We start from the raw sequence: 23,282 nt of genomic DNA on the forward strand, positions 1-23,282 counted from the left end.
TATCCTCACTTCATATGGCCTGGGCCCAAATGCCTGCATCAAATTAAATACCTTCTGGGGAAGTGGAGGTGGCTCATGTGATACAGCTTCTGCCTACCATATGGGAAGACCTGGGTTTTATCCCTGGGGCCTTCTGGTAAAAAAGAAGAGAAAGTGTGCCTGCACAGTGAGTCCATGCCTGCGTGAGTGTCTGCATGGTGAACCAGTGCCCACACAAGTGAGTCACACGGTAAGATGATGATGCATCAAAAGAGAGACAAGGGGAGAGTCAAGGTGAAGCATAGGAGAAACCAGGAACCGAGGTGGCACAATTGACAGGAAACCTCTCTCCATATCAGAGGTCCCCAGGATCAAATTCTGGTGAATCCTAGAGGAAAATGAAAATGAGAAGACAACACAGACAGCAAAAACAGCAGGATGGGAGGAGGAGAAGGAGGGGAAATAAATAATTATTTTAAAAAATAATACCTTCTGATTAAAAATAAAATAATTCACAAAATAAATTAGGACTCTTCCACCTGGTTAAAAATCTCTACTTTATTTATGAAAATCCAAATGGACTGAGAATACAAGGAATCCAAGTCTTAATGAGGCTGTTTTCATCACGTGTAGTTCAGAGTTTTTTTCTCTTTAGAAAAAAGTACAATTTTGATGGCAAGCTCTCTTTCTATGTAGTTGATACCATCATCAGTACTATAATTCAAATACACATCTTGATTAACTTAGATGTTAGTCAAGATAAATCTACCCAAGGCACACATTGTGTCATTCACTTCTTTCTAAAACTCTCAGAAATTTCTTGGTTTCACAAAGATAACGCACACTTTTACAGATTGTGGTTGAGCTGGATAAGTATTCTAAAGCATCTACATGAAGAATATTCTTACTAATCTGTATATCTAAGAGGAACAGAAATCTACCAGTATTTTCTGAGTCACCCATGTGACTCTATGTAAGTAGAAACATTTGTGCTGACAAAATACACAAGGAAAATTTTAATTGTTCTAGAGTGAATATTTTACTATTGCACAAGGGAAAGAACATCCATTATAGGTCTTGTTATGTCAGATCAACCTTCAAACTTGAAAATATTAGGATTTCCCAAAATAAATGATTACATTTCACTGATTTTCCTGTAAATAAGTTGGTTTATAAAGATTTAAAAAAATAATAAAATTATCATCATTGTATGCTTATATATGCTTTACCAGTACATTCAGCTTATTTTGAGTTTCAGCAAAGCTTACTATTTTAGGAGTGCTAAATAACTGCTGGATCTATCAAATAACCAGGTACCAGAAAATATTTTTCCTTTATGAGCATTTAAATGCATTTCTGTAATAACGGCTACATCCTACATATTAAGGCACTAGGTCTATCGAATACATTTAAACACTAGGCATTGATTTCTATCAGGATATCATTTTGTAACATATGGCTCTACAATCCATCCCCCAGATGAGTGGTTCCCCTAAGTATGGATCTTTGTGAAAGAGAAGGTAATGTCACATCCCTCAAATAAAAGAAAAATAAAATACATATATTGTAAGTTCTAGCAGATATTAGGAGGCCAATATGTTTCTTTTCTTTTGATTTTTAATCCTCAAGACATATAAAAAAGCAAGTAATGGTAGCAACCTGGTAATCTTAATAAATACTCTATGGCCCATGGATTTTAGTGCACAAATTAAAAACTACTAAAATACCAGAAAACCATGACATTATTGGAGCTAATACACTAAAGCAAAACAATAACGTAAGAGCAAAATCTAAAGCATTCACAGTTAATATGTGTCAGTCATTTTCACTTATTTCTTTTAAAGGTGAGTTAATGTAAGAAACTGAGGGCATAACCTTCTGCTTCTCTCTCATTCCTTTTATTTTTCATTTCAGTCTTCCTAGAGGCAGGCTTGATTCAAAGATCTTTTGAAAAGGTTTGGAGGTTAAAAGTCATCTCCTAAGTATAATCTCTTATTATTAATTACATCTCCAGTTAGTAGTAATCATATGAGTTAACTACAAAATTATTTAGGTATATGTTGATAAATAGAAGAATAAATTATTTCTATAGGGAAATCAATCAATGTATTTCCATTTTAAGTACAAGCATTTATATACAAATATCTATTTTGTCATTTTTAAATTCATTCTTCTGAAATGAAAATAATTGCATTTCATTACTTTTGTGGCATGCATTTTAGGCAATCAATCATTACATTTTCACAATTTTCTTATACAGTCATACATTGGTACTTGAGTGATCTGAAAGTATTTGAATTTGGTACTCAATGCATTTTGATGTGAAAATTTTGTCCCAGTATAAACCATTTGTTTGGTACTTAGCATGCAAGCCAGAACTACCCTTTTTAGCCAAAACAAAGAGTCACACATCAGTTACATATTAGCTTTTGCTCTGTGTACATTCCATTGCAGTCTTATCTGAGCATTTGTGGTGATTCTGTGTATTTTTGCGTTGTTTTCTCATCATAGGTCCTAAGAAAATGACCAGTGATAGTGGTGAGAGAGAAGAAAATTACTTTGTGCCACCACTGAGCAAAAAAAAAAAAAAAATAATAGGTAAATACAAGAATGATATTTGCATTACTGATCTTGCTAGAAAATACAGTATGCCTATAACAATGGTATCCATCATCGTTAAGAATAAAGAAGTGATTTTAAAAAGGCTGATGTTGTGAAAGGACATAAAGCAGTGATGAAGCAATGCTCCCAAACACTCAAGGAAGTTTAAAAGCTGTTATTAATTTGGGTAAATAAGAAGCAGTTAGTGGGTGGCAGTTTATTGGAAGCCATGATATTTGAAAAAGCAAAAGGGTGGCATGTGGATCTTTTGAAAAACAAACTTGAATTGAGTGATGAGAGTTTTTAAGGCCAGCCATGTCTGGTTTTAAATTTTAAAAGAGGACTGGCATCCATAGTATCATGAGGCATGGTGAGGCAGTAAGTGCTAATAAAAATGCTGCTGATGAATTCATAAGTGAATTTCAAGACTATGTAGAGGAAGAGATTTTATTCCCCGTAATGTTTTTTAACTGTGATGAAACCAGAGATTTTTGGGGGAAAAAATGCCAAGTAGAACCTACATTACAAAAGAAGAAAAGGCAATACCAGGCCATAAGCAATGAAGGACATGCTTACTCTATTGTGTGAGAATGCTAGTGTGGACTTAAAACTCAAGCCTCTACAAGTCTATCATATAGAAAACATGAGTTTTCAAGAACCATAATGGCATAAAAAGCAAACTCATGTGATATGGGGGGGCAAACAAATCTTGGATCATGAGGCAATTTTTCACTGAGTGGATAAATGAAATGTTTGGTCCCTCAGAAAAAATATTTGCTGGAAGAAGATTTGTCACTGAAACCTCTACTACTTTTGGACAATGCACCTACCCACCCTCCAGGCTTGGAGGATGACTTACTGGAGGAATTCGGCTTCATTACTGTAAGGTTCCTGTCCACCACCAACACTACTCCTCTCATCCAGCCATTGGATGAGCAGGTCATTTCAAACTTCAAAAATCTGCACACCAAGGTATTTTTCCAGAGCTGCTTTGAGATCACCTCTGACATTCAGTTGACCCTCACAGAATTCTGGAAGGGTCATTTCAATATTCTGCAATGCCTTAACCTTATTGATTAGGCCTGGAACAAAGTCACTTACAGACAATGAATTCAACATGGAAGATTTTCTGGCCAGAAGCTGTGACTCACAGAGACTTAGAAGGGTTTGAGGATGACCCCAAGCCTGAAGGTACATAGGGTACATTGGTTAAGGAAACTGTATCTTTGGGCTAACCCACGGGTCTGGAGGTTGATGCTGCTGATGTTGAGTTAGTAGAGGAACATCATAAAGAGCTCAGCACTAAGGAGCTGCAGAAACTACAGAAGAAGCAGCAACAAGAAGTGGCTAAAGAGATTTCTTCAGATGATGAGATTAGGGAGGATGTCCCCAGTTCCTTGATAAAAGAAATGTATACAAAATGGCAGAAGTTCAAAACTTTGTGGAGAATTACTAACTAGATAAAGCTCTGAGAAGCAGAAATATGAATTTATTGAAGGACCAAAAACTTTCAACTTGAGGAATTCTGAAAAGAAGACAGAAAGTCATCATTGGGTAAGTATTAGTGAAATTGACAAAGAGTGTGTCAGAGCCTGTGGTGCAAGTTAAAAGGCAAAAAAGAGAAAACACCTGAAGTGCAAGTGCCCAATATTCCACTGGAGGGGGACTCTCCTTCCAAGCAACATTTCATGTAAACTCTCACCACTCTTACCCTCATCATATTATGCCATGGATTCTTCACAGAAAAGGCAAAGTGAAGTTTTTTTTTTAAATTTATCTAAGTATTTATTAATTTTTAGGTTTATTTTTCATGTAAAGTAATGATATATAACCCTATATTTTTACATATTGCCTTAAAATGTGCATTGTCTTTGGTTTAGGAATGCATTAAATTTATTTACATTATTCCTTATGGGAAAATTCTGTTTGGTATCATCATTTTTGATACTCATCATGCCTCCTGGAACCAATTAATGATGAGTACCAAGGTACCACTGTAGAGCCTTATGTATTCTCAGCCTAGTTTCTGTAGCATGATTAAAATGTAATGTCTCAAGAGCTACAGAGACACACAGGTTCTATGGTCATGAGAGATGGCTCTGGAGTTCATTGCCTTGCCAGTGGGCCCTACTTTGGAATTTGTGCTCCTGACTGTGATGGAGCTAGACTCAGATGTGACCTCTCTATGCATGCCTCTTCTGTCACTTTTATTGAACCTGTGATTGGCACTGAGGTTTGTGTGTGCTCAGGAGATTTGAATCTCTGGACATGAGCCAGCTAGGCCCTGAGCCTCAGCAGATTGCAACACCTACTCTCCAGTTCATTGGACTTACCAAGATCAGCTGATGGGGAGGTGAGAATGGTCACCCACCACACCAGGGAACCAAGAGTGTCTACAACTGCAAGCAGGAGAATCACATCTATCAGCCATGTGGGATCTAAGCCCCTTCTTGATTTAGAGGTAGAGTGGATATCACCATCCCAGAGTTCACAAGATGTAGGAATATAATATGGATTGGAATGGACTTGCTGTGACTCTAGCAGTGGAAGAAACAGTACGACTGATGTGGGGATGGTGACCACAGGAGTTGCTGCGGGAAGAGAGAGGGAGAAAGAGGTGTGATATGGACCATTTTTGGAACTTGGAGTTGTCATGAATGATACTGCAGGGACAGAGGCAGGACATTGTATTTCCTGCCATAACCCACTGGTTGGACTGGGGGCGAGTGTGAACTACAACATAAACTATGGTCCATTCGGTGTGGCAGTGTTCCAGGTATATTCAACAAATGGAATGAATGTGCCTTACTGACAAAAGGGGATGTTGATGTGGGAAGAGCAGGGGTGGGGTGGGAGTGGGATATATGGGAACCTCTTATGTCTTTTAATGTAACACTTTATGTGATCTATTTATCTTTAAAAAAGAAATAAAGGTCAATAAGAGACTGAATTCTCTTTTTACATCTTTTACCTTTTGAATTTTGTACTTAAGTACTTTCCATTCAAAATAAATTTAATAAATCAAAAAAATAAAAAATAAATAAAATGTAATGTATGGAGAAATGGATGTGGCTCAAAAGGTTGGGCACCTGCCTTCTACATGGGAGGCTCCAGGTTTGGTTCCTGGTGTCTCCTAAAGAAGGTGAACAAGACAGCAAGCTGATGCAGTGAGAGGATGCTACCAAGAGACAGCAAGAAAACACAATAAGGGATGCAACAAACAGGGAGTGGAAGTGGCTCAAATGATCAGGTGCCTCCTGCCATATATAGGAGGCCCTGGGTTTGGTTCACAGTACCTCCTGAAAAGAAGATGAGTAGACACAGAGAGCATGCAATGAATATATACCAAGAGTGGAAAATGATCACAAACAAGGGGGGTTGAAATAAATAAATAAATCTTTAATTTAAAAAATATAATGTATGTGTAGCCTACGAAGCATCTTAAAGTAGATACAAAGTTTCTATAGGAAAGCACATAGACCTGTCCTGCTTGATATTAACAAGACCTTTTAGTTCTTCTTTGTAAATAAAATGCATAATGTAAACATGTAATGATTCACACAATCTATTGTTTTTATCACCATGAGAATTAGAGACTCCAGGAGTATTAAGATTCTTGATGTTAACCAGAGGAGAACAATAGAGAATCTCCCCAGCCCATTCCCAGATAGCTCAACTCAATGATTAACTTTCTCTGCTTCACACCTATATAAAATCTATAGGAAAATCCCTAAAGAGGGAGGCAAATTGGAGATTAGTTAAATCTTTTGGGTCAATAAAGACACTTTGCGTTCCTACCCTAGTTCAGTATGGCTACTATGCTAGGCCAAGCAAGGAGATTGTAGAACCTTCTGATCACTGTCATTTCCAGACAATATTTTTCAAGAAAGTGATTCTCTTTTTTCAAAAATGTATATATGTTGGAGGACAACTCTGAGCTAGGCCTATCCAAAACTAGAGAGTCATATGAGCAAATAAAACATAGTCCGGGGAAACGAACTTTGGCCCAGTGGTTAGGGCGTCCGTCTACCATATGGGAGGTCTGCGGTTCAAACCCCGGGCCTCCTTGACCCGTGTGGAACTGGCCATGTGCAGTGCTGATGCGCGCAAGGAGTGCAGTGCCACGCAAGGGTGTCCCCCGCGTGGGGGAGCCCCACGCACAAGGAGTGCGCCCGTGAGGAAAGCCGCCCAGCGTGAAAAGAAAGAGCAGCCTGCCCAGGAATGGCGCCGCCCACACTTCCCATGCCGCTGACGACAACAGAAGTGGACAAAGAAACAAGACGCAGCAAATAGACACCAAGAACAGACAACCAGGGGAGGGGGGGAAATTAAATAAATAAATCTTTAAAAAAAAAAAAAAAAAAAAAAAAACATAGTCTGGCCATGTGGCATTTAAGAGCCACTTTAGAAGAGAAAATCTAAAGGAAAAAAAACAAGGTCACTTGTTACATGATCTAGATTTATTTATTTTTTTGGAGATAGAAAATATCTCATAGAAATACTGATATTTTGAACGAAGAAAAGCACCGAAATTTCTTTATGAGTCACTGTATGGCAGGTAATTTCATTCAATCTGGTATGGATTATCAAAGAACAGCAAGATTTTCAAAAGGTCAAGAGTCCATCTAAGTAACTGATGATAAAACAATGAGAATATCAGGGCAGAATATATTTTCAGGTATGGAACTCAGTTGTATTGGACAGGAAATTGTACGTTCTATAACCAGAGATGATAAATAAGTCAAATAAGTGGAAGATGTTTCCTAGGTCAAATGATTAAAGTAAAAGAATGGCTGGAACTGTGTTCTAATGAGTTTCAACAATGTTTCAGAAATAGCTTGAAAATATGTAAAATGGGGCCAGAAAAAAATTCAAGAGTGTTGTGACCTAGGAGACCAGGACAGAAATGGATGATGGAAGGTGGAAATCAGGGAATTTGTTGAGGAATCTTATAAGGAGAAGGGACTTTCTGTGGTTTCATTGAAATGGAGGTAAGGAGGGTCCAAAGGCAGTACCTGTAAATGCAGAAGATGTAAGCTATACAAGAGTTCACTGAGGAGGTGAGGATAAGTCAACTAATTGTGGCTCACTGAAAAAGTATGGCCTTAATTGGTAAGATAATTGAATAACTGGAGAAGTAAAAATCACGTACTAATAAAATTTAAATATTTTAAGGTAATACTTCGATAGAACCAATGTATGAAAATTGACAGTATTTATAAATAGTAATGGGGAAGACCAGTTCACATCTCATAGTTTGGGGAATTACAAAGAATGCAAAACCTAAACCTAAGAGTGGATATTGAGGTCTACTCAATTCTGAGGCCAGTTCCACAGAAAAGCCACTCTGCTCTTTTCCCAAAATTCGGCACTGTTTGGCTTATTTATGGCAAAATGCAATCTCTATTTGTATTCCCTTTTAACATTTAATAAATCCAATGAGTGATGCATTTCAGGGAGCAATCCCTGAATGCAAAGACTGCAGATAATAAACATAATCAGGGTTTCATTCAATGAGATGCATTCTCATCTACTTGATTGGACTTAGAAGATAATTAAAAAGTTAAAATCCTGGAAAATGAAGAGATGAGTCCATTAAGAAGGATGACTGAAATGCTACCTAATTAATTAACTAAATAAGTACTTAACAGCTCATTATTTGTAACAGGAAATATTCAAAGTCCCGGAGATACAGCAGGGAACAAGACATACTGGTTCTATGTGGACACAGAGCCTGAAATCTTTGGAGGAAGGCTGGGATTAAAAATAAAGTGAAGAGTTCTTGGAAGTTGGTGTCTATGTAGGCAGGCAATTCTTCACTCTCTCACAAAAAAATGGGGAAAGACCTAAATCTGTCTAAGGGATCTGCTTTGGGTGTCAGCAGATCAGGAAAGCTCTATACACAACTCCCAGGAGGTTGAGGAACAGAGAGAACAACTCAAATCAAGAAACCTGAGTCACCAAACTCATACAGTGACTGGGAAGGAATCCCCCTCCACATCCCAAATAAATTAAGCTGGGATAAAACCCCAGGCTCACTGCAGCCAACTGAGAAGGGAACAGACATCTTGCTCCCTGTAAGCTGTTACAAGGAAAGAGAGAGGGGAAGTCAGGGGGCTTCTCTTCAGTGAATTCGACCAACAGGACCAGTTTGAACGTCAGCTCTGGCCAGATGAAAATAAAGGAAAGCAGAGTGAAACACATCCACGGAAAGGTGTGTTGATGAACACCAACTCCTGGCCAGTCTGGAAACTGCATGGAAAAAACTAATTTTGGGTTTCTTTGTGCCCTAACTCCTGAGAGAAATTCTGCAAATCATTAGCAAGTTCCTGGCATGATTTGGATCATTTAGGCTGGCAAATTTTAAAGAACTGTTGAACCATTTATCAAAAAAGACCTATGAAATAAAGGCAAGATATAGAAACTGGCCATCAGAGTAAATTCACCAATATATTCAGAAGCCTAGACATCAGCAAAATGTTACTAGCCATACTAGGAAACAGGAAAAGATGGCCCACCCAAAGAAACAAACCAAATATACCAAAGAGATGCAGGATTTAGGACAATTGTTCATAATCACACGACTCTCCTTAATAACTTCAAAGAATTTAAGAAATTTATAACTAAAGAAATAAAGGGCATTAAGAAGACACTGGGTGAGCATAAAGAACAATTTGAAAGCCCGCAAAGAAAATTAATCGATCTTATGGGAATGAAGGATACAATAAATGAGATTAAAAATATTTTAGAGGCATATAAGAGCAGATTTGGATTGCTTGAAGACAGAATTAATGATTTCATAGACAGATAATCTAAACTGGAAAAGATATGAGAAAAGAAAGAGACTAGAATGGAAAAAATGGAACAGTGTCTCAGAAAATTGAATAACAACATGAAATGCACAAATATAAGCATTATCAGTGGAGAAGAGAATGAAAAAGAAGCAGAAAGTCTGTTTGCAGAAATAATGACCAAAAACTTCCAAATCCCCTTAGGAAAGACATAAAAATTATCAATACCCAAGGACAATGCACCCCAAACAGAATGCCAACAGACATACCCTGAGACACCTACTATTCAGCATGACAAATACCAGTGATAGAGAGGATTCTGAAACAGCAAGAGAAAAGACTCATTTTCAAGGGAACCTCAATAAGATTAAGTGATGACCTCTCATGAGAAATTATGGAGGTGAGGAGAAAGTTATATGATGTATTTAAGGTACTGAAAGAGAAAAAACTACATAATGTTGATGAGGTGGACAAATTGCTAGAAACATACTAACTACCTTCAATGACCCTGGAAGAAATAGAAAAACTCAAGAATCATAAGTGAAGAGAGTGAACCTCAAAATCTTCCCAAAGATGAAAAACTTGGGACAAAATGGCTTCACAGATGAATTCCACCAATCATTCAAAGACAGTGTAATACCAATCTTGATCAAGCTCTTCCAAATAACTGAACAGGAAAGAATGCTATGAAACACTTTTGCACCACAAAAGAGGCAAATATGCACTATTCACTGATATGATCCTATATCTAGAAAATCCTGAAAAATCCACAGCAAACTATTGGAACTAATGGATAACCTCAGCAAACTGAAGGGATGCAAGACTGGCATGGAAAAATCAATAGCATTTCTATAAATTATTGATGTGCAATCTGAGGAGGACAAAAATTCCATTTATAATAGTGACTGAAACAATCATGTTTAGGAATAAATTTAACACATGTAGGACCTGTATTCAAAAAACTACAAAACATAGCCAAAAGAAACTGAAGAAGTCTTAAATAAATGGAACAACATTCTGTGTTCAGGGATTGAAAGACTAAATGTCTTTAAGATATCAATTCTACCAAAACTGATTTACAGATTCAATACAATCCCAACAAATATCCCAACAGCCTTTTTTGGAGAAATTAAAAAGCCAATTACCAAATTTATTTTGAAGGAAAGTGTCCCTGAATTGTCAAAAATGTTTTTTACAAGGAACAATGGGCAAGTGGATATGGCTCAAGTGACTGAGCTCCTGCCTACCACATAGGAGGTCCATGCCTCAGTTCCCAGTGCCTCCTAAAGAAGACAGCAAGCAGGCACAGTGTGCAGGCATGGCAAGCTGATGCAACAAGAGACACAAAAAGAAAAACAATGAGAGATACAACAAAAGAGGAAGGGGTTCCTGGTGTATCCTAAAGAAGATGAGGAAGACAACAAGGTGATGTGACAGGCAGATGTGGCAAGCTGATGCAAAAAGATGTTGCAACAAGGGACACAAGAAGAAAAACACAATGAGAATCACAACAAAGCAGGAAACAGGTGGCTCAAGCAATTAGGCACCTCCCTCCCACATCAGAGGTCCCAGATTCAGTTCCTGGTGCCTCCTAAAGAAAAAAGGAAGATAGCAAGTACAAACAGTGGAGGGGAGGGGAGGGAGAAATAAATAAATAAAATCTTTTATAAATAAGGAAGAATGAAGTTAGAGGACTCTGTCTTTCTGACTTTAAACCATATTATTCAGCTATTGGTAAAAACAGTCTGGTATCGGCATAAAGACAGACAGACTGACCAATGGAACCAAATCAAAAACTCAGAACTAGAACCTCACATCTACAGTCAATTGATTTTTGACAAAGCTGTTAAACCCACCCAGCTGGGACAGAACAGTCTCTTCAAAAAGTGGTGCTGGGAAACACAATAACTATATCTAAAAGATAGAATAAGGATCCTTATCTCACATCTTAAACAAAAATTAATCCAAAATGAATCAAGGAACTAAATATAAAAGAAAAAACCACAAAACTCCTTTAAGAAGATTCAGAAAAACATCTTCAAAATATTGTGGTAGGTAGTAGCTTCTTAAACCTTTCACCAAAAACACAAGCAACAAAAGAAAAAAATAGGTAAATGGAACTCCTCAAAATTAAACACTTTTGTATCATAAAAGACTTTGTCAAAAGGTTAAAAATGCAACCAACTCAATGGGAGAAAATATGTGACAATTGCATATATCCATAAGGGTGTAATATTCATGATATATGAAAAGATCATACAACTCAAAAATAAAAAGAGATACTACCCAATTAAAAAATGGGCAAAAGACTTGAAATGACAATTATCCAGAGAAGATAGAAAGACAAATTGTGAAGAAATGCATGAAAAAATATTCAAAATCACTAGCAATTAAGGAAATGCAAATCAAAGCTCCAATGAGATATCATTTCACACTCATGAGAATGGCCCCTATTAAAAAGTCTGAAAAATGTAAATGTTGGAGAGGATGTAGAGATAGGAACACATTCACTATTGGTGAGGAGGTAGAATGGTACAACCACTGTGGAGGAGTGATTGGTCGTTCCCAACGAAGTTGAATATAGACTAACAATATGTAACCTAACAATACCATTACTAGGTATACAGCCAGGAGAGCTGAGTGCAGTGGCACGAACAGACATTTGCAATGTTCATATGGCATTATAAACTATTGCCAAAAGTCTATCAACTGATGGATGGATAAATAAACAAATTGTGGTGTATACACACAATGGTATTTGCAGCTGTGAGAAAATAAAGCCATGAAGCATGTGACAACATTAATGTACCTGGAAAACATTATGTGGAGTAAAGCAAGCCAGAAGCAAAAGGACAAATTCTGTAGGATTGTGCTCTTATGGACTAAATATATTATGTAAACTCATGGAATTAATTAGAATATAGGTTACCAGAAAATAAAATGAGGGTGAAGAATGGAAAGCTGAGAGTTTATCAGTGTAGAAGTGATTTAAAGGGTTTTTATGTGGTAAATTTTTGGAAACGAATGGAAATTGTGAGAACTTCATGATGTTTGTGACTTGCAGAGCTATTATATGGGTATGAGAATGAACATAAGGGAAAGTCTAAGGACATGTATATTACTAGAAGGACATCTTAAAAATGTAACAGAGGACTCTATATAATAGTGAAGTCTGATATAAAATACAAATTTGGGTGATATTGCATATATAAGACTGTTTACAAAATTTAAATACAAATATACTAAAAAGAAGGAAACAGAATAGCAGCTATGTATGGAAGGAGAAGCATAGAGAGACTGAGAGGCGATTACTTTTTGTTTGAGTGGTTTTTGCTTTTTTATTATTTCTGGAATAATGAAAATGCTCTAAAACTGATTGAATTGATTAATACACAACTATGTGATTATACCAAATCCCACTAATTGTAAAATTTGGATGGATTTATGTATTGATATTATCAATAAATTTTTTAATGTGACAATGAAAAAACATAAAATTTGTGACTGACTATAATGTGACAAAAATGAAACCAGTTAGTGATATGAAGCATATAGGAAGGCAATGTTAGTGCACAGACCACAAAGTACTTTCTAGGACATTTTATTATTACTACCTCACATTAGAGAAAATAAGAAGCTGGTTTTAGAACTTTGTTTTTGTAGGGAAGAATTACATTTAAATACTTAGAATAAAGTACTGTGCAAACTTATGATTTTCTGGGAAGTGGATGTGACTCAAGCAAGTGGGCTCCCGTCTACCATATAAGAGGTCCAGGTTCAATGACCAGGGCCTCCTGGTGAAGGCAAGCTGGCCCGTGTGGCAAGCTGGCCCACATAGAATGCTGGCCTGTGTCAAGTACTGCCACACACAGGATTGTTGCCTCATGCAGAAGTGTTGCCCTGCACACAAGGGCTGGCCCACACAGATAGCTGGCACAGCAAGATGACACAACAAAAAGAGACATGGAGGAGAGATAATAAGAGGTATAGCAGACCAGGGAGCTGAGGTGGTACAAGAGAATGATCACCTCTCTCCCACTCCAGAAGTCCCTGAGCCATGTAATGAGAAGCAGACAATGAAGAACATATAGCAAATAGACACAGCAGAAAATGGAGGGAGGGGGAGAAATAAATCTTTTAAAACATTTATGATTTTCTTACTAATAATCTGAATTTATACTTGAGTGGAATCAGGATTTTACTTTTTATTGATTTCTTAATTTTAGTGAAAATATGCTTTAAAGTCAGAGTCCTCCAACCTCATTCTTTTTACAGATATTTTTAGATATTTGGGGCCTCTTATCCATCTAAATAAATTTGAAAATTTGATTTCCATTTCTGAAAAAAAGAAAAAAGCTGGTGAGATATTTATTGGGATTGCATTGAATCTGGAAATCAGTTTGGGTAGAACTGACATCTTAAGGATATTTAGTCTTCTAATCCATGAACACAGAACATCCATTCATTTATTTAAGGCTTCTTTTGTTTTTTAGCAATGTTTTGTAGTTTCTGAATATAGGTCCTACATATGCTAGGTTAAGTTTATTCCTAAACATTTGATTGTTTCAGTCGCTAATATAATGAAATTCTTTTCCTGATTTCCTCTTCAGATTGCACATCAGTAGTGTATAGAAATGTGTAAGAAATATTTATCTTATATCCTGCCATGTTACTGAACTCATCTATCAGTTATAGTAGCTTTCTTATGTATTTTTCAAGATTTTCTAGATATAGGATCATAGCATCAGGGAACGGTGCACGTTTTACTTCTTCCTTTCCTATCTGGGTAAATCTTTAGGCTAATTGCTCTAGCTAGAACTTGTAGAACAATACTGAATAACAGTGGTCATAGCGGGTATCCTTGCCTTGTTCCTGATCTCACCAGGAAAGCTTTCAGTCTTTTGCAATTGAACACAATGCAATCTTCAAGTTTTTCATATATTTATTCTAACATGTTGAGAAAGCTTCTTTCTAGTCCAATCTTTCCAAGTGTTTTTATCAAGAAATGATCCTACATTTTGTCAAAGGCCTCTTCCGCATCAATCAAAAGGATTATGTGATTTTTCTTCCTTAACTTATCAATGTGGTTTATTATGCTAAGTCATTTTCTAGTCATGAATCACCTTTGCATACCTGGGATAAAACCTACTTGATTTTGGCATATAATTCTTTTAATGTGATTTTGAAATTCAGTTTGCAAGTATTTTGCAGAAGATTTTTGCATCTATATTCATTAGAGATATTGGCCTATAAATTTTTTTACAGTATGTTTATCTGGTTTTAGTATTATGGTGATATTGGCTTCATACAATGTTTGGTAGTATTCTTTCCTGTTCAATGTTTTGGAAGAATTTGAGAAAGAATGATATTAGACTGTCTTTGAATGATTAGCAGAAATCACCTGTGAAGCTACCTGGTCCTGGGCTTTTCAACTTTGTGTGGTTTTGTTTTGAGGTACTGGGCTTAGTGATTGAATCTGAGATCTTATATGTGGGAAGCAGGTACAACTGCTTGAGCCACATTTGCTCTCCTTTTGAGGTTTTTGATGACTGTTTCAATCTCTTCACTTGTGATTGGTTTGTAAAGGTCTTTCCTTTCTTCTAGGGTCAGTGTAGGGAATTCATGGGATTCTAGAAAGAATTTGCCCATCTCATGTACAAACTGGGAAGGAACTTGAATTACTGATTAGTAAATTTGTCTAGTTAAATTATAATCCTAAGTACACCTAATGCTTGAAACTGTCCAAGTTAATAAGAGCCTATTTTAACTCTGGCATGAGGGGAGTGGGGCTCATTGAAAATCAGAGATGGCAGAGACCAGCTTCTTTTCATCCAGATCAAATTGCAGCCCTACTCTAAGCTCCAGCCCCAACACTGACAAGGGAGTATCTGGCTGAACCTTCACTAATCTCTCCAAGCAACTAAAGGCACTTACAGCTGGCACAGACTGGGTAGTCAGATACCTGGGGCTCCATACACATCCCCAATAGGATAGGAGGAGAGTTGTGTTTTCTTAGCCTCTCTGGGTAACTGCAGGCCCCTTTAGCCCACACAGACTGGTTTGCTAAGAACCTGGGACTCCATCTCCATCCCCACTTTAAGAAGTGGCTGGTGTTTCCTCAACCTCTTAGTACTTTTTGCCTGAATGAACTCAACTGTTGGGTACCTGTGGTACCACCCCCACCCTTGATAGGACAATAGGGGGAGAGTATTTCCCCAGCTTTCTTGGTAACTGTAGGTTCTTTTTGTCCACAATACTATACACCTGTACTTCCATTCCCACACCAAATAGGATAGGAGAGGAGCTGTGTTTCCTCAGACTTTCTGGGCAATAGCAGGAAATTTTGGCCACACAGACTGGACTTTTGGGTACCTGTGTATCCACTCCCACACTGCAATAGGACAGGAGGGGACTGGTATTTCCTCAGCCTCTACAGGCAATGGCAGGCACTTTTGGCCTGTATGGACTAAACTGTTTGGTGCCTGTAGCTCTACCAACCCCCAATAGGATAGGAGAGGGCTGGTGTCTCCCCAGCCTCTCCAGACAATGGCTGATACTTTCAGCCTACAGAGACTGAACTGGTGGGCACCAATGGATCCATTCCCACCCCCAAAGGATAGAAGAGGAGTGGTGTTTCCTCAGTCTCTCCAGATAACAGCAGGTGCTTCCAGCCAATACAGAATGAACTGTGGCATGCTTGTGGTTCCAACCCCAAACCGTAAAGGGCAGAAAGAACAGTACTACCTCCACCTCTCAGGGCAACTGCATGTACATTTGGCTGAAAGAGTTTAGATTGTTGGGCATGCTGGAGGGTGATTCCCCACCACTGGCAAAGGAGGAAAGTGGTTGGTGCTACATCAGTCTACCTGGGCAACTACAGTCATTTTGGACCCCCCATGGAATAGATTGCCATTCAAAAATGAGGGCAAGTTTAGAATATTCAAAGATAAACAGAAAATGAAAGTTTCTAACCAAGAGAATTACTTTACAGGAAATACTAAAGGGAGAGCTACAGCCTGAATAGAAAAGATAGGAATGAGAAGCTTGGGAGAGAGTCTAGAAATGAAAGTTTACCAGTGAAAGTAACTAAAGATGTTAAAAGCATGCAAAAAAATAAAATATGAGAGATAAAACCCAGAGGTCAAAATGGGTGAAATAACTGCCTTTATATATATATATATATAGTAATAACACTGAGTATTAATGGATTAAACTCCCTAATCAAAAGATATATACTGGGAGGATGGATATGAAAACACTAGCCATCTATATGCTAAGTACAAGAGACTCACCTTGTACCCAAAGATACCAATAGATTGAAAGTGAAAGGCTGGAAAAAAGATATTCCATGCATGGAATAACCAAAAAAAAAAAAAAAAAAAAAGTAGCTGTACTTATATCAGATGAAATAGACTTTAAACTATATTAGAGACAAGGAAAGGCATTATATATTAATTAAAAGGAGCAATTCACCAGGAAGAATTAACAATCATAAATGTATAAGCACATAACCAGGATGCCCTAAATTACATGAGGCAAACAGCTACAAAAGTGAAAGAAGAAATATATGTCTCTACAAAAATAGTTGGACACTTCAATACACCACTCTCAGCACTGGATAAAACATCTGGGGAGAGGACTGATAAAGAAACAAAGAGGGTTGCTGGAAGATGATGACAGAATAACAGGCAGGACTGAATGCGTACACATAAACAATGGAGAAATAAACAAAAGCTGTTCAAGGGACCTGCTATGGGGGTCAGCAAACCAGGAGAGTGCTACACAACTCCCAAGATGGTGAGGGAAAAAGTCAAAGAAGCCAAATGGACAAACATGAGTTACCCAACCCGTGTGGTGGCCAGAAATGGCTCCCCTCCCCCACTCCTAAGATAGTAAGCTGGGGTAAAAGCCGTGGCTCACTGAAGCTGAGTGAGAGGGGAACAGACATTTTCCTTCCTGCCAGATATTTCAAGGGAAAATGGAGAGGCAGTTGAGTGCTTTCCTTCAGTGAATTCACCCAACAGAGCCCACTTTGTAATGCCAATCTGCAGATTCAACACAGTAACACAGGAAAGCAGAGGTGAGACACTTCATGGATAGGTGCACTGACAAGCACAATCTGCTGGGTGGTCTGGAAATTGCATGGACAAAAACTGTTTGCACTGTCTGTATCCAACCCCTAGGAGATATCTGCACCCTTAGTAGGGTGAGTCCATGGTCCAATTTTGAAAACTTTACTAGTCAATTTTAAAGACTGAGAGTAAGTTGAACCAAATATCAAAGAAGAGCTGTGGAAAAAGAATGCAACAGGCAAAAGAGAGAAACTGGCCATAAGAGTAAAATCACCAACATATTCAGATGCCTAGACATCAGCAAAAAATTACAAGCTATACTAGAAAACAGGAAGAGATGGCCCAGCCAAAAGAACAAACCAAATATCCTGAAGAGATACAGGATTTGAGACAATCAGTGATAATCACACAACTCTCCTAAATCACTTCTAAGAATTTATAGAAAATATGACCAAAGAAAGAGAAGATATTAAGACAACAATGGGAGAGCATAAAAAACAATTTGAAAGCCTGCAAAGAAAAGTGACAGACCTTACGGGAATGAAAGACATGATGGATGAGATTAAAATTAATTAGCACAGAGAAACTGAGAGGTGAGGAATTTTTTTTGTTTTTTATTATTGTTATTGGAAGAATGAAAACTGTGCTAAAAAATACAGTAGAGGCACATAGAGCAGATTTAAATTATTTGAAGACCAAATTAGTGGCTTCAATAATAGAACATCTAAACAGTAAAAGACAGGATATCAGAAAGAAAAGAGAATGGAAAAAATGGAGCAGTCTCAGGGAATTGAATGACAACGTGAAAAGCACAAATATGTGCATTATTGATGTCCCAGAAGGAGAAGAGAATGGAAAAGGTACAGAAACAATATGGGAAAATAATGACTGAAAAAGGGAAGCAGACTTGGCCCAGTGGTTAGGGCATCCATCTACAACATGGGAAGTCTGCGGTTCAAACCCTGGGCCTCCTTGACCCGTATGGAGCTGGCCCATGTGCAGTGCTGATGCGTGCAAGAAGTGCTCTGCCACGCGGGGGTGTCCCCTGTGTAGGGGAGCCCCATGCGCAAGGAGTGCACTCCGTAAGGAGAGCCGCCCAGTGCAAAAGAAAGTGCAGCCTGCCCAGGAATGGCATTGCACACATGGAGAGTTGACACAACAAGATGATGTAACAAAAAGAGACACAGATTCCCATGCCGCTGACAACAACAGAAGCGGACAAAGAAGAACACGCAGCCAATACATGGAGAACAGACAACTGGGCGGGGGGAGGGAAGGGGAGAGAAATTTTTTAAATTAAAAACAAAAAACAAAAAAAAACCCCGCAACTCTGTTCTTTAAAAAAAAAGAAAGAAAACTTCCCAACCCTTATGAAGGAAATAACTATCAATATCCAAAAAAGACAAGGCAACCCTTACAGAATATATCCAAATAGACCTACCCTGAGACACCCAATACTCAGAATGACAAATGTCAGCAATAAAGAGGATTCTGAAATCAGCAAGAGAAAAGCAAAGCATCACATACAATAGACACTCTGTAAGATTAAGTGCTGCTCTCACATCAGAAAACATGGAGGAAAGAAGAAAGTGGTATGATATGTTTAAGGTACTAAAAGAGGAAAACTGCCAGCCAAGGATTCTGTATCCAGCAAAGCTGTCCTTAGAAAATGAAGGTGAGTTCAAGGTATTCACAGACAAAAACTGATAGATTTTTTTTGCCAAAAGACCAGTTTTACAAGAGATACTAAAGGGGGTGCTGCAGTCTGAAAGGAAAATCAAGGCTGAGAGATTTGGAGAAGAGTTTAGAAATGAATATTATTAGGAAGGTTAAAGTAAAGGATAAGAAGACAAAAAATAGAATGGTATGAAAACATAGACCTGAAGGACAAAATGGAGGAAGTATTGCCTATAAAGTAGTAAGATTGAATATTAATGGACTGAAATCCCCAATCACAACAGATAGACTGAGAGAATGGATAAAAAATTATGAGCTGCCTATATGTTGCCTACAAGATACCCACCTCAGATGTAAAGACATAACCATGTTAAAAGTAAAGGTTGGAAAAATGTATTCGATGCAAACAGTATCCAAAAAAGAACAGGAGTAAACCAGATAAATGTAAAATAACAATATTATAGAAAATGAACATTAATTAGTCGAACTGGAAAATTATTCCTGTGATAAGTAATCTGAAATTTTCTTCATACAAAATAAACACTTGCACTTAATTAAGGAGGACTGGAGAACAGATGTATTTTTGGATACTTCATTTTCTTTAACACTTTCTAATTCATATACTTTAATTAAAATAATCTATCTGGATTAATAATGATGTAACATGACTACTGTTGAAGAAAATTTTCAGTTTTTCTGACTCATAAAATTAGGAGTTGGCAAATTGTTATCTGACGTAATTCATTCCAGTAAGATGTGAAGAATTCCCAAATAGGAAGGTGAATATCTAGAAAGAATGGTCTAAATGAAAATTAAATAACCAATGTAATATTACACTAAAAACATATAGGGGCCGACAGACTAATAATGTAAATCATAATGTAAAACATAGGATAACTAAAAAATTAGAAAATTGTATAGCCTAAAGTATAAACCACAATGTAAACACAAATGTTACCTTGTTTGAAAGCTATTGTCTCAATATCTGTACATCAGTTTCAGTAAATATGGTATGAATATGTTAAAAGATTATTGCTATGGAAGGGAAAAGGTTTTATATTGGATATGTGGGAGTACTGTATATTGTATATATGAATTACTGTGATCTATAGCTCTTGTGAAGAGAAGCTTAACAATTAGGAAAAAAGAAAATAAAAAGATAGGATGTAGAATTTTTCCAAATCAATATGTATTCTATATCTAACCTTTAAACTCATCGCTATATTCCTTTTTACTATTAAGGGAACTGGCATTATATTGGGCTTCACTTTTCAGGAAGTTTTGGATCACAGAGTGGTTCAACAATGGCAGTGGAGGAATACTGGTATGGGATGTTATTGACAGGGGACATATGGTTGACAGTGAGTTATACAGGGCATGTGTCCGGGGTGCATGGAAATGTTTGGATATACTCATAGTGGAAACAATTAAAAACAACAGCTGGGGGGAGTGCTGGGTTCCTGGCCGGGGGCACTCTGTCGTGGTCACTAGGGGAGCAGTGGCAGTCCCCCAGGTGCAACAGCAAGCACCAGGAAGGAATGAGGATCCAACAGTGAGCCCCTGATACTAATGACTACGCTTATGAGCCTATACACCTGAAATAAGAACAAGGCCTAGAGCAGCACTGTGCTTAAGAGTTCCCTCCTGACAGCCTCCGAGTTACTCAAATGTGGCCAGTCTCGAAGTCAAACTCAGCATGCAAATGCACTGCCTTCCCCCCAGCATGGGACATGACACCTGGGGATAAGCCTCCCCAGCACCGAGGGATCACGACCAAGTACCAGCTGATGATGTAACTAGAAAATGACCTTGAATTAAAGGTTCAATGCGAACCAGCAGAATATCCCTGTCTACATATAATAACAGGAGTTAAAAATGCTGTTTGACCTAAAGTAAGGGGGAAATGGAAAAGACAAATGAGTTCATATGGCTATGAGTTTCTAAAAAAAGAGTCTGGAGGTTGTCAGAAGGATTGCCCCTATGCACACCTGAGCAGAGTCTCAGAGACAGATAAAGTAGATACAACCCCAGATATTGGTCCTTTTGAGGGCTAAAGAGACCCACAGGTTCTATGGTCATGGCAGATGGGGTTCACTGCCATGCCAGTTGCCCCTCTTTGGAGCTGGTGTTTCTGCGTGATGGAGCTGGACTCAGATGGGATCTCTTTTCACAAGCCTTTCATGGTACTTTACTGGAATTATAGTTGGTGCTGGGGCTTAAGATATATCCAGGGGATTTGAATCTCTGGACTGACAATACGATAGCCAGGCCCTGACCTCAACAGACTTCAGCTCCTACACTCTGATTTATTGGACTTACCCCACTCAGCTAACATGGAGTTGAAGAATGTCAACCACCACACCATGGAGCCAAGAGTTGTCTACAACTGAAAGCAGGAGGATTGCATCCAATATCCATGTGGAATCTAAGCCCCCTCTTGACAGAGATGTGGAATGGACACAACCAAGCCAAGGTCCACAGGAAGGAGGAATACAGTAAGTATTAGAGTGGACTTACTGATATTCTATTCATGAACTATTGTGGTTAATAATCGAGAAAAATGTGGCATTGGTGTGGAAAAAGTGGCCATGGTGGCTTCTGGGTGCAGGAAATGGGAGAAAGAGATGAGATATGGAGGCATTTTCGGGACTTGGAAGTTGTCCAGGGTGGTGCTGCAGGGACAATTACTGGACATTGTAGATCCTCCCATGGCCCACTGGATGGAACGTGGGAGAGTGTGGGCTATGAAGTGGACCATTGACCATGAGGTGCAGCGATGCCCAGAGATGTAATCACCAAATGCAATGGATGTGTCATGATAATGGGGGAGAGTGTTGCTGTGGGGGGAGTGGTGAGGGGGGGAGGTGGGGGTGAATGGAGACCTCATATTTTTTTAATGTAATATTTTTTAAAAATGAATTTAAAAAATTTTTTAAATTTAAAAAAAAAGAAAATTAAATAACCAAACCAATAATTTATTTCATTCTTAGAGATTATGTCCAATAGAGCTGTAATATAAAAATTAGAATTATGTTAAAATTTCTATTATATTAGAATTACTATTCACATTTATAAATGTATGTTGCTATGCTATCTATTTTTTATAATTGATTATATTAAAATTCAACTTTGCCTTGCACTCTCTTTAAAAATTTGTATTTTCTTTCAGTTTATTTTTCTATTAATTTTCAATTCTACAATAAAGAACTTTTTAACAGCTAAAAAAAGAGAGAGCTTGAATATGACAAAGGTTCTAACCCTAATAGATATATATGGAACATGCACAACAAAACAGCAGGATGCACATTCTTCTCAAGTGCTCATGGATTTTTCTCCAAAATAGACCATATGTTGGGTCACAAAACAGATATCAATTACACAAAGCACTTTCTCTGATCTCAGTGGAAGAAAGGTGGAACTCAACAAGAGGCAGAAAAAGAAAAAATCACAAATATATGGAGATTAAACAACACACTGTTAAACAATCAGTGGGTCATAGAAGAAATTTTGATAAAAATCAATAAATATCTCAAGATGAGTGAAAATGAGAACACAACACATCAGAACATATGGGATGCAGTGAAGGCAGCAATTTATAGCCCTCAATGCTTACATTCAAAAAGAAGAAAAAGCTAAAATCAATGACCTAACTACACAGCTGGAGGAACTAGAAAAAGAACAGAAAAGTATTTCCAAAACAGTAGAAGGAATGAAATGAAATCACAGCAAACATAAATGAAATTAAGGACAAAAAATAGAGAAAATTAATAAACAAAAATTGTATATTTTGAGAAGATTAACAAAATTGACAAACTCTCAGCTAGACTGACCAAAAATGAGAAGATGTAAACAAATAAAATGAAAATGGGGACATTATTACTAACCCCACAGAAATAAAAAGATGGTAAGTGTATACTATGGGGGACTTACAGGAAGATGGCAGACTAGAAAGGCACCGAACTCTCTTCTCTCTCAGAAAAATAGGTGGAGGATAGGCAGAAATGGCCTGAAAAAAACATTTAGGGTTTAGGACAACAGAGGGAGGACAGACACTGCCCAGAAGAGAAAGGGACAAAGAAAAAATAATTGCAAGGGCAAATTGTGACTTAAAATTTTTCAAAGTGGCATTATTCACAATTCCCAAACGTTGGAAAAAAAACAG

The sequence above is a fragment of the Dasypus novemcinctus genome, chromosome 6, assembly GCF_030445035.2.
Source record: "Dasypus novemcinctus isolate mDasNov1 chromosome 6, mDasNov1.1.hap2, whole genome shotgun sequence".
NCBI lineage: Eukaryota > Metazoa > Chordata > Mammalia > Cingulata > Dasypodidae > Dasypus > Dasypus novemcinctus.